This window comes from Nomascus leucogenys, chromosome 11, assembly GCF_006542625.1.
Source record: "Nomascus leucogenys isolate Asia chromosome 11, Asia_NLE_v1, whole genome shotgun sequence".
NCBI lineage: Eukaryota > Metazoa > Chordata > Mammalia > Primates > Hylobatidae > Nomascus > Nomascus leucogenys.
The window spans coordinates 41,411,599-41,430,177 of record NC_044391.1 but is presented as its reverse complement, the minus strand read 5'-3'; the positions used below and the strand labels follow the sequence as shown (position 1 = coordinate 41,430,177).

The window sequence follows — 18,579 nt, the reverse complement described above, 5'->3', positions numbered from 1 at the left end:
TAGGGCACAGATCAGAATCAGAGGCCCTTGGTGCAGGCTCTAGCTCCCAGATGATATTTCTAGACAAACCTTGGGCCAGAAGGGAACCTGCTGCCTTGAAGGAAAGGACCCAGTGCTGGTAGCATTCATCACCTAGTGACTAAAGAGTCTTTGGGCCCCAAATAACCATCAGTGATACCCAGGTACTACGTTGAGGGCCATGGGTGAGCCTCTGAGACATGCTGGCTTCAGTTGATATTCATCACATTACCAGCTATGGTGGCTATGGGACAAAACCACTTATGCTTGAGACAAGCAGAGGGAAAAGTAAAGAGGACTTTTTCTTGTACCTTAGATGCCAGCATAGCCACAGAGGGTTAGAGCCCAAAGAAGTCTCTTGGGGTCCCTGCTTCTAGCACTTTACTCTTAGATGGCATTTCTGGACCTGCCCTGGCTAGAGGGGAGCCCACTGCCTTATGGGGTGAGTCCCATGTCAGGTAGCATTCACCACAAGCTAACCTAAGAGCCCTTGGGTCCTAAGGGAAAGTTGGCGTAGTCTGGCAGTATGCCTTGTGGCCAGAGGTGGCTACAGGGTGAAGTGCCTTTGCCTTTGGAAAGAGGAGGGAAGAGTAGGAAGAACTGTGTCTTGCGGTTTGACTGCCTGGTCAGCCACAGTACAATAGAACACCAAGTAGAATTCTAACGTTTTAGACTTTAGTCTCTTAATGCTGGATTGTACCCCTAGACTCACCTGGAGTCTGGGGGATCTCACCATCCTGAAGAGCAGGTCACAGGCCTATCTGGCTTTGCCTCATGCTGATTGTAGAGCTCCAGAGCCTACAGCAAACATAGGCAGCAGCCAGTGAGTGGTTACAGCAAGCCTTGGGTGAGACCCAGTGCTGTGCTGACTTCAGGTCTGACCCTGCACAGTCATAGTGCTGGTGGCCACAGGGGTGCTTGTATCACTCCACTCCCAGCTCTACGTGGTTCTTAACAGAGAGATAGAGACTCTGTATGTTTGGGAGAATGTAAAGGAAGAGAACAAGAGTCTCTGCTTGACAATCCAGAGAATTCTTCCAGATCTTGTTCAAGACCATTAGGGTGGTACCTCTATGAGTCTGTAAGAACCACAGTATTACTGGGCTTGGGGTGCCCCCTAAAGGAGATACAGCTTAGATCACAACACCCAAGTCCTTTCAAATATCTGGAAAACTTTCCCAAGAAGGTTGGCTACAAATGAGCCCAAACAGTGAAGACTACAATAAATACCTAACTCTTCAATGCCAAGGCAAAGAAGAACATCTACTTGCATCAACACCATCTAGGAAAATACAATCTCACCAAATGAACTAAATATGACATCAAGAACCAATCCTGGAGAAACAAAGATATGTGACCTTTCAGATAGAGAACTCAAAATAGCTGTGTTGAGGAAACTAAAAAAAAAAAAAAGTTATGATAACACATAGAAGGGATTCAGAATTCTATCAGATAAATTTAACAAAGGGATTGAAATAATTAGAAAGAATCAAGCAGAAATTCTGGAGCTGATAAATGCAATTGGCACATGGAAGAATGCATAAGAGTCCTTTAATAGCAGAATTGATCAAACAGAAGAAAGAATTAATGAGCTTGAAGACAGGCTATGTGAAAATACACTGTCAGAGGAGACAAAAGAAAAAAGAATAAGAAACAATGAAGCATAGCTACAGGATCTTGAAAATAGCCTCAAAAGGATAAATCTGTTATTGGCCTTTAAAAGGATGTAGAGAAAGAGGTAGCGGTAGAAAGTTTATTCAAAGGGATAATGACACAGAACATCCCAAACCTAAAGAAAGATATCAATATCCAAGTACAAGAAGGTCACAGAACACCAAGAAGACAACCCAAAGAACACTACCTCAAGGCAAACTCCCAAAGGTCAAGAATAAAGAAAGGATCCTAAAAGCAGCAAGAGAAAAGAAACAACATGCAATGGGGGTCCAATACAATTGGTGGTCAACTTTTCAGCAGAAACCTTACAGGCCAAGAGAGAGTGGAATGACATATTTAAAGTGCTGAAAGAAACAAACTTTCACCTTAGAATAGTATATCTAGTGAATATGTTCTTCAAACATGAAGGAGAAATAAAGACGTTCCCAGACAAAAGCTGAGGGATTTCATTAATACCAGATCTGTCCTACATGAAATGCTGAAGGGAGTACTTCAATCAGAAAGAAAGATGATAATGAGCAACAAGAAATCATATGAAGATACAAATGTCTTGAGGCAAATGACAATGGAAACACTATACGAAAACCTGTGGGATACAGGAAAGCAATACTCAGGAGGTAGTTAAACAAAATTGACAAACCTATAGCCAGGCTAAGAAAAAAAAAAGAAGATACAAATAAATAAAATCAGAGATTAAAAAGGAGATATTACAGCTAATACTGCAGAAATTCTAAAGATAATTAATGTCTACTATGAGCCATTATCTGCCAATAAATTGGAATATCTAGAAGAAATGAACAAATTCCTAGACACACACAACCTACCAAGATTGAACCAGGAAGAAATTCAGAACCTGAAGAGACCAATAACAAGTAACAAAATCAAAGCTATAATAAAAAGACTTCCAATGCAGAAAAGCCTGGGGACCCAAGGCTTTATCGCCGATTTCTACCAAACATTTAAACAAACAATTTATACCAATCCTATCAAACTGTTCTTGAAAAATAAAGGAGGAGGAAATATTCTACAAGGTCAGTATTATCCTGATACCAAAACCAGACAAAGACACATCAGAAAAAGAAAACTACAGGCCAGTGTCTCTGATGAACATGGATGCAAAAATCCTCAACAAAATACTAGCAAACCAAATTCAACAATACATTAGAAAGATCATTTATCGTGACCAAGTGAGATTTATCCCTGGGAAGCAAGGAGAAACAACCTACACCAATCAATCAATGTGTACATCATATCAACAGAATGAAGGATAAAAACAATATAATTATTTCAATTGATGCTGAAAAAACATTTGATAAAATACAACATCCCTTCATGATAAAAACCCTAAAAAACTGTTATAGAAGGCGTGTACCTCAAAATAATAAAAGCCATATATGATAAACCCACAGATAGTATCATACTGAATGGGAAAAAACTGAAAGCCTTTTTTCTAAGATCAGGAACATGATAAGGATGCCTACCGTCACCACTATTATTCAATATAGTACTTGAGGTCCTAGCTAGAGCAATCAGACAAGAGAAAGATATAAAAGGCATCCAAAATGGAAAGGAAGAAGTCAAATGACCCTTATTTACAGATGATATGATCTTATATTTGGAAAATCCTAAAGACTCCACAGGAAATCTTTTAAAACTGATAAACAGGCCAGATGCAGTGGCTCATTTCTGTAATGCCAGTACTTTGGGAGACCTAGGTGGGTGGATCACCTGACATCAGGAGTTCGAGACCAGCCTAGCTGACATGGTGAAACCCCATCTCTACTAAAAATACAAAAAGTAGCCAGGCATGGTGGCTTTTGCCTGTAATCCCAGCTACTTGGGAAGCTGAGGCAGGAGAATTGCTTGAACTCAGGAGGTGCAGGTTGCAGTGAGTCAAGATCATGCCACTGCACTCCAGCCTGGGTGACAGACTGAGATTCCGTCTCAAAACAAACCAAAAAACAAAAAAACTGATGAAATAGATTCAGTAAAGTTGCATACACAAAATCAACATAAAAATCATTAGCATTTCAATATGACAACAATGAACAATCTGAAAAAGAAATACAAATATAATCCTATTTATAATAGCCATGCAAAAAATGAAATAATAATTAACAAAATAAAAGATCTTTATAATGAAAAATATAAAACACTGATGAAAGAAATTGAAGAGGACACCAAAATTTGAAAAAATATTCCATGTTCATGGATTGTAAGAATTAATATTGTTAAATATCCTTATTACCCAAAGCAATCCACAGATTCAATGCAATCCCTATCAAAATACTAATGACATTCTTCACAGAAATATTAAAAACAATACTAAAATTTATATGGAACCACAAAAAGGCCCAGAAGAGCCAAAGCCATCCTAAGCAAAAAGAGTAAAACTGGAGGAACTATATTACCTGACTTCAAATTATAGTACAGAGCTATAGTAACCAAAAGAGCATGGTACAAGCATAAAAGCCGACACATAGACCAATGGAACAGAATAGAGACCCCAGAAATAAATCCACACAGCCTACAGTGAACTCATTTTCGACAGAGGTGCCAAGAACATACACTGGGAAAAAGACAGTCCCTTCAATAAATTGTTCTGGGAAAACTGGACATCCATATGAAGAAGTATGAAACTAGACCCCATCTCTTGCCATATACAAAAATCAAACTAAAGTGAATTAAAGACTTAAATCTAAGATTTCAATCTATAAAACTACTACAAGAAAATATTGGGAAAAATCTCCAGGACATTAATCTGGGCAAAAATTTATTGAGCAATACCCAAAAAGCACAGGCAACCAAAACAAAAAAATGGGCAAATAGGATCACATCAAGCTAAAAGGATTCTGCACAGCAAAAGGTACAATAAACAAAATGAAGAGACAACCCACAGAATGGGAGAAAATATTTGCAAACTACCCATCTGACAAAAGATTAATAACTAGAATATATAAGAAGCTCAAAAAACTCTGTAGGAAAAAATCTAATAATTGGATCAAAAAATGGGCAAAATATTTGAATAGACATTTCTCAAAAGAAGATATACAAGTGGCAAAGAAGCATATGAAAAAGTACTCAGCACCACGGATCATCAGAGATATGCAAATCAAAACTATAATGAGCTATCATCTCACCCTAGTTAAAATAGCTTATATCCAAAAAACAGGCAATAACAAAGGCTGGCAAGGACGTGGAGAAAAGGAAACTATTGTACACTGTTGGTGGGATGGTACATTAGTACAACCATTATGGAGAACAGTTTAGAGGTTCCTCAAGAAACTAAAAATTGAGCTACCATATAATCCAGCAATCTCACTGCTGGGTATACACCCAAAAGAAAGGAAATCAGTATATTGAAGAGACATCTGCACTCCTATGTTTGTTGCAGCACTGTTTACAATAGCTAATAAGAGGAAGTAACCTAAGTGTCCATAAAAAGGTAAATGGATAAAGAAAATGTGGTACATATATACAATAGAGTACCATTCAATCATAAAAATGAATGAGACCTAGTCATTTGCAAAAGCATAGGTGGAACTGTGGATCATTATGTTAAGTGAAACAAGCCATGTACAGAAAGAAAAACACTTCATTTTCTCATTTATTTATGGGAGCTAAAAACCAAAACAGTTGAACTCATGAACATACAGAGTAGAAGAACGGTTACCAGGGGCTGAGAAGGGTAATTAGGAGTTATTAATAGGGAAGTGGGGATGGTTAATGGATACAATACAAAATATAGTTAGAAACAATTGAATAATACCTACTATTTGATAGCACGATGGGATAACTATAGTCAATAATAATTGTACACTTCAAAATAACTTAAATACAGTAGTTGGATTGTTTATTACTCAAGGATAAATGCTTGAGGGGATGGATACCCTGTTCTCCATGATGTGCTTATTTCACATTGCATGCCTATATCAAAACATTTAATGTACCCCATAAATATATATATCTACTGTGTACCCAATAAAATTAAAAATAAAAATTTAAAAACAAAACAAAATTCAGACCAATAATTAATAACCTTCCAAAACAGCACCAAGCCCAGATGGATTCACCAGTGGATTCCTTTTTATATACATACAAACACGCACACACACACACACACACACACACATATATATATATATATATATACACACACACACACACACATACATACACACATACATACTTTAAATTCTGGGGTACATGTGGAGAATGTGCAGGTTTGTTACACAGGTATACACGTGCCATGGTGGTTTGCTGCACCCATCAACCCATCATCTATGTTAGGTATTTCTCCTAATGCTATCCCTCCCCTAACCCCCCAGGCCCCAACAGGCCATGGTGTGTGATGTTCTCCTCCCTGTTTCCATGTCTTCTCATTATTCAACTTCCACTTATGAGTGAGAACATGTGGTGTTTGGTTTTCTGTTCTTGTGGTAGTTTGCTCATTATGATGGTTTCCAGAGTCATCCATGTCCCTGCAAAGGACATGAATTCATCCTTTTTTATGGCTTCATAGTATTCCATGGTGTATATGTGCCACATTTTCTTTATCCAGTCTATCATTGATGGTCATTTGGATTGGTTCCAAGCCTTTGCTGTTGTTAGCAGTGCCACAGTAAACATACGTGTGCATGTGTCTTTATAGTAGAATGATTTATAATCCTTTGGGTATATACCCAGTAATGGTATTGCTGGGTCAAATGGTATTTCTAGTTCTAGATCCTTGAGGAATCACCACACTGTCTTTCACAATGGTTGAACTAATTTACACTCCCATCAACAGTGTAAAAGCATTCCTATTTCTCCACATCCTCTCCAGCATCTGTTGTTTTCTGACTTTTTAATGATCGCCATTCTAACTGGCATGAGACGGTATCTGATTGTGGTTTTGATTTACATTTCTCTAATGACCAGTGATGATGAGGCTTTTTTTCATGTTTGTTGGCTGCATAAATGCCTTCTTTTGAGAAGTGTCTGTTCATATCCTGTGCCCTCTTTTTGATGGGGTTGTTTGTTTTTTTCTTGAAAATTTGTTTAAGTTCTTTATAGATTCTAGATATTAGCCCTTTGTTAGATGGATAGATTGCAAAAATTTTCTCACATTTTGTAGGTTGCCTGTTCACTCTGATATAGTTTCTTTTGCTGTGCAGAATTTATTTAGTTTAATTAGATCCCATTTGTCAATTTTACTTTTTGTTGCCATTGCTTTGGTGTCTTAGTCATGAAGTCCTTGCCCATGCCTATGTCCTGAATGGTATTGCCTAGGTTTTCTTCTATGGTTTTTATGGTTTTAGGTCTAACACTTAAGTCTTTAATCCACCTTGAGTTAATTTTTGTATAAGGTGTAATGAAGGGATTCAGTTTCAGCTTTCTGTATATGGCTAGCTGGTTTTCCCAACACTATTTATTAAATAGGGAATCCTTCCTTCATTGCTTGTTTTTGTCAGGTTTGTCAAATATTAGATGGTTGTAGATGTGTTACTTCTGAGGCCTCTGAAAATTCTCAGTAAAATACTGGCAAACCAAATCCAGCAGCACATCAAGCTTATCCACCACAATCAACTCAGCTTCATCCCTGGGATGCAAGGCTGGTTCAACATACACAAATCAATAAACATAATCCATCACATAAACAGAATGAATGACAAAAACCACATGATTATCCAATAGATGCAGAAAAGGCCTTCAACAAAATTCAACAGCCCTTCATGCTAAAAACTCTCAATAAACTAGGCATTGATGGAAAGTATCTCAAAATAATAAGAGCTATTTATGACAAACCCACAGGCAATATCATACTGAATGGGCAAAAGCTGGAAGCATTCCCTTCGAAAACTGGCACAAGACAAGAATGTCCTCTCTCACCGCTCCTAGTCAACGTATTATTGGAAGTTCTGGCCAGGGCAATCAGGCAAGAGAAAGAAATAAAGTGTATTCAATTAGGAAAAGAGGAAGTCAAATTGTCCCTGTTTGCAGATGACATGATTGGATATTTAGAAAACCCCATCATCTCAGCCCAAAATCTCCTTAAACTAATAATCAACTTCAGCAAAGTCTCAGGATACAAAATCAATGTGCAAAAATCACAAGCATTCCTATACACCAATAACAGACAAACAGCCAAATCATGAGTGAACTCCCATTCACAATTGCTTCAAAGAATAAAATACCTAGGAATACAACTTACAAGGGACGTGAAGGACCTTTTCAAGGAGAACTACAAACCACTGCTCAAGCAAGTAAGAGAGGACACAAAAATGGAAAAACATTCCATGCTCATGGATAGGAAGAATCAATATCGTGAAAATGGCCATACTGCCCAGGGTAATTTATAGATTCAGTGCCATCCCCATCAAGCTACCAATGACTTTCTTCACAGAATTGGAAGAAACTACTTTACATTTCATATGTTACCAGTGAATTCTACCATACATCTAAGGAGGAAATTGTATCAGTTCTCTACAATCTTAAAGATAGAAGGAGAAGGAATACTTCTTAACTTATTCTGTGAGGTCAACATTATGCTAATACCAAAACCAGACAAAGACATTACAAGAAAACTACAGACCAATAGTTTTCATAAATATAGATGTAAAGTCCAACAAAATAATAACAAAACAGAATTGAATCTAACAATGCATAAAAATAATTATATGGCATAACCAGGAAATTTATCTCAAATATGCAAGGCTCATTTAACATTGAAAAATTAATTAAGGTAATTAATCATATTAACAGGCTAAAAATCACATGATCATATCCATAAATGCATAAAAAAAGATGAAAATCTAACACTCATTCAAATCTGAGAGTTTTTGCTGAGAGACAAAAAACTCAGCAAACTAGGAATAGAGGAAAACTTTATTAACTGGATAAATAATATACACACAAAAATATCTTATGCTAACATCATACTTAATGGTGAAAATCTAGACAATTTCCTGCAAAAATAAGGAAAAATGAAAGGGAGTTCCTCTTACTATTCTTTTTCAAGATCATATTGGTAGTCTGAGCTAATGCAATACTTTTTTTTTTTATAAAAAGAAATAAAGATAGGCATATTGGGAAGGAAGAAATAAAACTGTCTTTATTTTCAGATGACATACTTATCTATGTGGAAAAACCAAAAGAATTAACAATATTTTTCTGAAATTAATAGGTGATTATAGCAAGGTTGCATGATACAAAGTTAATATAAAAAAGTCAATCATTTGTCTACATACCAGCAATGAGTAAGTGGAATTTGAAATTAAAAACATTATACCATTTACATTAGCACTTCCTCCAACAGTGAAATACTTAGTATAAATCTAACAAAATATGTACAAGGTTTATATAAGCAAAACTACAAAACTCTAATAATAAATATCAAAGAACTAAATAAATGGAAAGATATTTCATGTTTGTGGATAGGAAGGTTCAGTATTATCAAGATGTCAGTTCTTCCCAACTTGATATATAGATACAACACAATCCCAACCAAAATCTCAGTAAGTTATTATGTGAACAAACTGATTCAAAAATTCATATGGACAGACAAGAGAACCAGAATAGCCAATTCAATATTGAAGGAGAAGAACAAAGTTAGAGGACTAACACTATTGATTTCAAGACTTACTATAAAGCTACAGTCATCAAAATGTGTGGTACTGGTGAAAGAATAGACAAATAGATCAATGGAACAAAATAGAAAGCCCTAAAATAGACCCACATAAATATAGTCAACTGATCTTCAACAAAGAAGCAAAGATGATACAATGGAGCAAAAATAGTCTTTTCCACAAACAGTGCTAGGACAATTAGACATTCACATGCCAAAAAAAAAAAAAAGAATCTAGACATAGAGCTTACACCTTCCACAAAAATTAGGATGGATTACATATGTAAATACTGTAAATGCAAAACTATTATAAAAAATATACAGAAAACTCTTAATCTCAACAACAAGAAAATTAAAAACACAATTTAAAAAAAGCCAAGATCTTGACACCTCACCAAAGAAGATATATGGATGGCAAATAAACATATGAAAATATGTTCCACATTATATGTCATAAGAGAAATGCAAATTAAAACAACAATGAGAAACCACTACACATCTACTAGAATGGCCAAAATCCAGAACACTAACACCAAATGCTGGTGAAGATGTGAAGCAGTGGAAACTCTCAGTCATTCCTGATGATATGGTACATCCATTTCTGTCTCTGTCATTGCTGGTGATATGGTAGAGCCAATTTGAAGACAGTTTGATGGTTTCTTACAAAACTAAACATACTCTTAGCATACAACCCAGCAGTCATGCTTCTTGGTATTCATCCAAAGGAGTTGGAAACATATGTTCACACAAAATCCTGCACATGGATGTTTATAGCAGCTTTCTTCATAATTACCCAAATTTGGAAGCAACAAAGATGTCCTGCGGTAGGTAAATGGATAAATAAACTGTAATACATCCAGACAATGGAATGTTATTCCACAAAAAGAAATGAGCTATCAGGCTGGGTGTGCTGGCTCATGCCTGTAATCCCAGCACTGTGGGAGGCTGAGGCAGGCGGATCACGAGCTCAGGAGATCAAGATCAGCCTGGCTAACACAGTGAAACCCCTCCAACTAAAAAATACAAAAAATTAGCCGGGTGTGGTGGCACGTGCCTGTAGTCCCAGCTACTCGGGAGGCTGAGGCAGGAGAATCACTTGAACCCCGGAGGTGGAGGTTGCAGTGCGCCGAGATTGCGCCACTGCACTCCAGCCTGGACGATAGAGCAAAACTTCGTCTCAAAAAAAAAAAGAAATTAGCTATCAAGCCATGAAAAGACAAAGAGGTAGCTTAAATGCACATTACTTAGTAAAAGAAGCCAATCTGAAAAGGCTGCATACCATATGATTTCAAAATATGGCATTCTGGAAAAAAACAAAACTATGGATATAGTAAAAAGTGGTTTCCAAGAGTTAAGGAGGCAGGAGGGAAGAACAGTTGAAGCACATAAAATTTTTAGGGAAGTGAAACTATTTTGTATGATGCTACAATGGTGGCTACATGTCATTATTCACTTGTCAAAATCCGTAGAATGTATACCACCCAAAGTGAACCCTGAAATAAACTATGGATGTTAATGGATAAAGATGTGTCAATGTAGGTTCATCAATTGTAAAAAGTATACCACTCTGGTGTGGTATGGGATGTTCAACATAAATCCATTTAAGTGGAAATAGTGAGCAGGTGAAGGAGAATGGCTGTAACAGGACCATTATTATTTTTTTAAAAACTCCGTGGAGTCTTGGTGACAAAATAAGAAATTAAGCAGAGCTCCTCAAACTCCATTATACTTCTCTTTCCACCTAAACACTACCTATTTCTGACAAAAGACATGGATATAGGGTTTTTCTTTGTTTGTTTGTAAAAATTTTAATATACTCCTTCAGTTATATTAAATAATAGTCCAAAGGGGGATTTTAAAATTTCTTCTTGCAGAGGAAGTTGTGTAGACAGCTCAACAAGAATCTGAGTAAAAATTATTTGAAAAACTTTTCTAAAATAAAAATAATGAAATGTTTTTGTCATCTTTGCTTCAAGAACTGAAACTCATGAGAGTAGAAAAATTAGAAAAGGACCATAATATGTTTTGACAATAACAGAGAGCCATCTAATAGCTGTCAAAATTAAATACACTAGAAAGAATTATAAAATTTAGGCCTTTGTTTTAATTTAAAAATGCAACTCCAGCGAATCAATACAAATATTATTTTTTCTTAACATAATGTATTTATAGACTCCTTTGCTTTTTGTGGTCACTGAGAAAGTATAACAAATGGAAAATTCGGTTGCATAGTACAATTTCAAGATCAATCTCTCTCCAAGGTCAAATGGAAGACTCTAAAACTCCCAGAAGGGATTCTCTGAGACTCTTCCAGACAACATGCCTGATGAATGAGGTTGGATTCAGTGGAGATTCAATAGAACATTCAAAAGGCAAATGGAGAGTAAGGATTTCATTAATCATTCAACTAGACTCTGAAATGAGGCCAAAGAAGCTCTAAGACTAGTCAGGACTCAGCTTTAGATTTTGGAAAGCTTTAAGAACATTGCCATAAAATATCAAATATTTTAAGAAAATAATGCCTTGCTGCCACCACCACTACCACTATCACAAATTTGGAATAATTAGCTGTTTATGGCAATTCTGGAGTGAATAGAGAAAGGCATCTAATATTCTATACAATATTCTATATTTCTCCGTGCTCTTTTCACAGCCTTAATAACATTCATTTATTCATTCAGTATTTATAGAGTGATAGCTTTCTAATGTGGAAAATATTGGAAATAGACTTTATCTTTGTTCTTAAAAATTCCCAACTAATCAAAGCAGGCAAATAACAAAAATGACTACCATAAAATGATTAAAATAATAAATAATTATAAGCAGGGAGGCAGGGTTGATTAAATCTGCTGGAGAAAAATAACCTATATGTATATGGGAAGAAGATCCCAAATAAGATGGGATAGAATGTTAACAAGTATAGAATTTGGAGGTTTAGGGTAACAAAAAAATAACATTTTTTTGTTGAATATTGGAGTTAAGAGATGAATTGTATTTTAAAAAGGGATATATTTTAGTGCTAAGGAGCAATTTTGAGACTCTCACATCAAATGAATAAAATAAAATATCAAGCTGTCTACTGATTGTAATAGAAAAAGGAAATTAGATTTATGTTTAGAGGGACATAGGCACGATTTTAAGCCATATACAATGGAATCTACAGACCACGGAAACATGGACCAAAAAAAAAAATCAGTGTATGAACAAAAACATTACTGAGCAGGATGAAAGATACCACATGAAACCAAAGAATTAGAACAGATACAGTAAATGTTAGATTTTTACCAGTGCTGAGGATCAGCCTCACCATGCTAAGTGTTTGTTAAAATATGAATGAATTAGGAGCAGTAATGAGCACATTACCAAACTGACTGACTATAGAACTTATTCTGAGAGAGAAGGGGTTGAATGAGAGAGAAGGGTAAGCAAGACCAGGGTGAGGTTAAGTAACTTAGAGATCATAATCAAGACAGAGATAGCTGTAGTTGGTCAAAAGGATGGGGAGAAATGAGAATGCAGGTGTTTATATGCAGAGAAATGCATTGCAGAGCTAAGAGGTTAGTTTCAAGTATAGCTTTTTCATTAAATAGTTCAGACGTTGAGGATGATTATCTGTGCAACCAAGATAATCAAATATGTTGATGATTAAATCACTGAAGGTAACAGAGACTGGGGCTGAAAGAATAAAAAAGGGTATAGCACTGATTCACTGAAGATTGTGAAGTGCTTTAATGGGAGTCAATAGCCATTTGCAGCCATCAAATCTAAGGCAGAAAATTTATTCGTTTATTTTACAAATAACTTATTGCTTACTCTGTACCTGGCACACTTTCTCTAGTAAACAACATATAAGGATTCCTGGCTCTCAAAGAACATACATTCTAATTGGAGAGACGAAATAAATAGTTAAGCAAACACAATAATACATCAAGTGGTGATAAGAACTATGAAGAAAAAAACAGGGTTGTTATATTATAATATTACATGAGCTTAGGGAAAGACTAAAATAGGTGATAACATTTGACATTGGAGCTGAGACCCGACAGAAGAAAGAAGAAGGAAAGATATGTTGATACTGTTTGAAGAGTGTTTCAAACAACGAAGAAAGCAAGTCATAAATCCTGGAGGCAGAGACATGATTGGAATGTATGAGGGACAAGGAGGCACATGTGACTTAGAAAGGCAAATATGCACAGAGAATCTAGAGTGTGGGGGCAAAGTTCGAGATTAAAGTAAGGAGAAAACAGGAGGAAGATATTGAGCTTTTTAAGCCAAGATAACAGCTTTGGATTTGAGTGGAACAGAAACTTGGCAGTCTAAATAGTAGATGTAGGACAAGAAAGAGTGAAACCAGAAAGAATAGTTAGGAAAGTAATTTAATAATCCATTGGCCAATTTTGCCACCTTGGGCTAGGGTGGAGTGAAAAGCCTGATGAAGGTTGGAAGCTAGATAAAGATTACAGAGGAATTGGATGTGGGTGGGGGTGTTGGGGGGAGACAGAGAGGAAGGTAGAAAGTGTCAATGTTGACCCTAAGGTTTTTGACCCAAATAGCTGGAAGAATATAATTGCAACTGAGTTGGAGAATACTGGGGAATGGGCAAGTTTGAGGGTAGAAGAAAATCAATAATTCATTTTCGGTCATTTTAAGTTTGAGATATGTCCAGGATGGCCTTAAAATTCCCCTCAAGTTGACTAAATTTTGGACAAGTTTCTTCCTGACTATAGGCTCATAGCATTTCTTTTTAAAGAGCACTAATTTTAGATAATTTGCAAGAGAAAACTGTTTCTGCCCTCTTGAGATCCAAATCTTCCACATCCCAGAAATATTCCTCCCAAGCTGCTAGAAGCAATCCCTTTGACATGTAATCATTAAGAAAAATGGCACTTCTGGGTTTATCCATGTTATTCCAAATGTCAGAATTTTGTTTATTATTATGGCTGAGTAGTATTACATTGTTTACATACACACCACATTTTTTAAGCCATTCATTCGTTGATTGACATTTAGGTTGATTCCATATCTTGGCTATTTTGAATAGTGCTGCAGTAAACATGGGAGCACAGACATCTCTTTGACATACTGATTTTATTTCCTTTTGATGTAAACCCAGTAGTTGGATTATTGTATCATATGGTAGTTCTATTTTTAGTATTTTGAGGAACTTACACACTGTTGTTCATAATGGCTATACTAATTTACATTCCCATTAACAGTGTATATAAAAGTTCTCTTTCCCCATATCCTCACTAGCATTTGTTGTCTTTTTATATTATGTGAAATAAACCAAGTACAAAAGGACAAATACCACATTATCTCACTTATATGTGGAATATAAAGAAGTTGATCTCACAGAAGTAGAGAGTAGAATAGTGGTTACCAGAGGTGGGAGAGATGGGGAGAGGTTGGTCAATGGGTACAAAATTCCAGTTAGATAGGAGGAATAATTTCTGGTATCCTATTGCAAAGTAAGGTGACTACAGTAAAGAATAATATATTATATACTTCAAAATAGCTAGAAAAAAGGATTTTGAATTTTCTCACCACAAAGATATGACCAGTGTTAGAGGTGATGGATATGCTAATTACCTTGATTTGATGATTACACAATATATACATGTATTGAAACATTACACTGTCCCTCTTAAATGTACCATAAGTATGTAAATGACTATAGGCATATATATATGTATACACATACACATATACATATATATGTATACACATACACATATACATATATATGTATATACACCCACACATACACAATTATTACATGTCAATTGAAACCAAAATAAAACTTTAAAAGAAGAAAGAAAGAAAGCATCTGTATTTCTTAGTCTCTGTGGAAGGGGAGGTGTCTAACTTCAATAAGCACCAATTGCAAAAACTGATGTACTAATCACCTGGATCAACCTTTCCCCTGATGTCAGTTTTCCACTGTTCTTCCATTAGCTCACTTCAGTGCTTGAAACTCTCTCACCTTTTGTTTTATCAGAGTTGAATTCAATCTTTTTCCTTTGTTGCAATAGTCTTGAATAAAGTCTTCATTTCCCATTTAACTTATCTGGTGCAATTTTTCATTTACAGATGCATATTGGATATTTAATTAGAGATATCAAGAAATGAAGATATGCATTTCCAGTTCCAGGGAGAAATTCAGACTGGAAATATAAATTTAGGAATTTTAAAGTTAGTGGTCACATTTAAAGCTGCAGAATACAAAGAGATCACCTGTGTGAGAGAACTGAGTCCTGAAACACACCCGTGTTTAAAGATCTGGAAGGTGTAGAGGAATTATCAAAGGAGACTGAGAAGGGACAGCCAGTGAAGTGTGTAGAAAAACAAGGTTGGTATTATGAAGGTGAAGTAAAGAAGTTGTTTCAAGTAATAATGTGTGAATAATGTGTGTGTAAATGATACTATTTGGTTAAATTGGATGTCTAATAAATGACCACTAGACAATATAATACAGAGGATTTTTGTGCCCTTGTGAAGAGCAGCCCCCATGGCGCAGCAAGAACACAAGCCTGCACAGAGTGGGTCCAAGAGGGAATGGGAAGAGAAGAAAGAAAAACCGTGACTGCAAAAACTCTTTTCTTTAGAGGAGAAAAGTGGGACAGAGACTATGTGAAGGGATATAGAATCAAGGGAGGATTTCTTCAAGAGAGTTTGTGTTTATATACTAATAGAAAGAGACCACTAGTGAAAAAAATGATGATGCAAGAGACAAAGTATGCCATAGCAAGAGCAATGGCCTTGAGTACACCGAAGTGGATGGGTTTAGTACTTAAATAGGTGGGTTTGCCTTGATATTCAGGTAAGGTATATGGATAATGATGTTGCTCTATATAGTGGTGGAAGCATGCAAGAATCTTCCTCTAGTTACTTCTGCTTCCTCAATGAAAGGCAATGGACATATAAAATAAAATAATTTCCCATGGGACTGGATAAGTGAAAATGAAGAGGGATGACAGAGCCACACTAAGGCCTCCTTAATGAGCGTGGTTATGAAATTAATGTGATCACAGCAAACATGTTATGCCTTTTGCCACCATTTGTGATTAGCTGCTATATTTCAGGAGCAAGATAGGAAAAGAGTTAGTTCTAAACAGGATTAAGGTTGGCCATGTGGCAATGATAGAAGGAATATTTTAATATTAGGCCATAGAAGCTAAGGAAAGTAAGGAAGAGAGTGAGGACTTCAGTGAGATTCATGGTGATAAATTGCTAGCAGGAACAACTGACTAGAAGTGGTGTGGCTTTTGTTGTTATTTCTGTTGTTGTTGCTCTGGTTTTTTTTTATTTTTACAAACAGGAAAAGAGTTTCAGGAATCAGGGTACTCAAAAGAGGATAGAAGAATAGGATGTCATAGAGAACAGATGTGTTTGATGGGGTGATTAAAACTGGAAATTTTGGAGTGGATAAAATTGTTAATAATGAAGTATAGCCATGACCATGGTTGAGGTGGAACAGAGGTAAGATCACCAAAGATGGGGGCAAGAAATGGAGAGGACATGTATTGAAAGAAACACATATGTGGATATTGATGTCACTGAAAAATACGAGATATGTCTTTATGGAAAAGAAACAGTTGGGAACTAAAATCTTTAAGGAATTGTCAGGGGCAATCAAAGGCTTGTGGATGACTCAGTCAAGGAGTTACTGGGCAATAGACATAATGGGTAGCATGACCTTCAAAGGAACTGAGAGTTTTAGGGAAAAGGGATAGATCATCCCATGTGAAAAGCAGGGCACCCATCCTATCTCCTGACACAGAGGTACAAGACATATTAGAGAGATATGGCAGACATTTCTTCTGAGGAGTAATAGATGGCTTTGAGCAGAGAGTTGTGCTGCAGCTTATAACATGGACTTGTTTAATGCTCTGTGAAATGTTAAAATTTAATACGGTATTTTGAAAGTTAGTAAATACAGGAAATATCCAAGGAACTGGTTTTAAAATGCAGATGCTTCTTAGGTGATCCAGGTGAACACTGTAAGTGATGTTGTGTTGATCATATGTACCATTGCTTTAGTGTGATAAGAATGACACTTCACTTCAGTGATCTTTCTCCCAAAAATCCATAGCCCCACTCTAATGATGAGAAAAACATCAAACAAACCTCAACTGAGGGATATTTTATGAAATATCTGACCAGTGCTTCTCAAAACTGTCAAGGTCATGAAAAACAACAAGGTCCAAGAAATTGTCACAGTAAAGAGATGCTAAAGAAGGCATAACGACAGTGCATGGTATTCTGGGTGGGGTCCTAAGAGAAAAAGGACAATGAGAAAAGAATAACCAAAGAATTCAGAATAAAGTATAGAGTTTGCCTAATAACAATGTATCAATACTGGTCCATTAGTTATGACAAATGTGCAATAGTAATGTAAAAGTTGACAGTGGGGGAGACTGGGTCCAGTGTATATAGGAACTCTGTATTATCTTTGGAACTTTTCTGTAAATCTAAAGTTATTCTTCAAAATAGTCTGTTGCCATAAATGCAGATGCTTAGGTGATAGGACATAAGAACCAGCATTTTTAAAAACTGAGATATAGTTTAAATACAATGAAAGGTTAAGATCTTACTTATTTTATTTGATCAGTTTTTGTGAATATATATTAAGACATAAAGTATGTTCATCACCCAAGAAAACTTCCTCATGCTACTTTCCACTCAGTATCCCCCTTCCAGGAGTGACTGCTGATCTGATTTCTATCACCAAAAGTTAGTTTAGTGCATATTATTTTATTTATTTATTTTAGACAGAGTCTCACTCTGTTGCCCAGGCTGGAGTGCAATGGCCCAATCTCAGCTCACTGCAACCTCCACCTCCCAGGTTCAAGCAATTCTCCTGCCTCAGCCTCCCGAGTAGCTAGGATTACAGGCGCATGCCACCACGTCTGGCTATTTTTGTATTTTTAGTAGAGATGAGATTTTGCCATGTTGGCCAGGCTGCTCTTGAACTCTTGGCCTCAGGTGATCCACCCACCTCGGCCTCCCAAAGTGCTGAGATTATAGGCATGAGCCACTACGCCCAACCAATTTAGTGCGTATTATACAATCCATTTATAGTTTCCTTAGGTGATCAAAGTGAACACTGTATTCCTATGAGGAAACTAATATAAATGGATCCTATAAAATGCACTTCTTTTGCATCCCATTTCTTTCACTCAGCACAATATTTGTAAAATATTTATTTTATTGTCTGTATCAGTTGCTTATATAATTTATGGCTAAATAGACTTCCATTGTATAGATGGGCCAGTATTTAG

The 18,579-nt window shown here is 36.2% G+C and overlaps 1 long non-coding RNA gene across 1 annotated transcript in view; it reads left to right on the top strand.

Moving 5' to 3' along the window:
• The window catches only part of LOC101175942, a 246,917-nt gene that overhangs the window by 174,459 nt on the left and 53,879 nt on the right, over positions 1-18,579 (top strand). Inside the window, exon 4 of the long non-coding RNA XR_001116472.2 lies at positions 15,389-15,647. This is a non-coding gene — a long non-coding RNA (uncharacterized LOC101175942). The remainder of the gene's footprint in view (positions 1-15,388; positions 15,648-18,579) is intronic.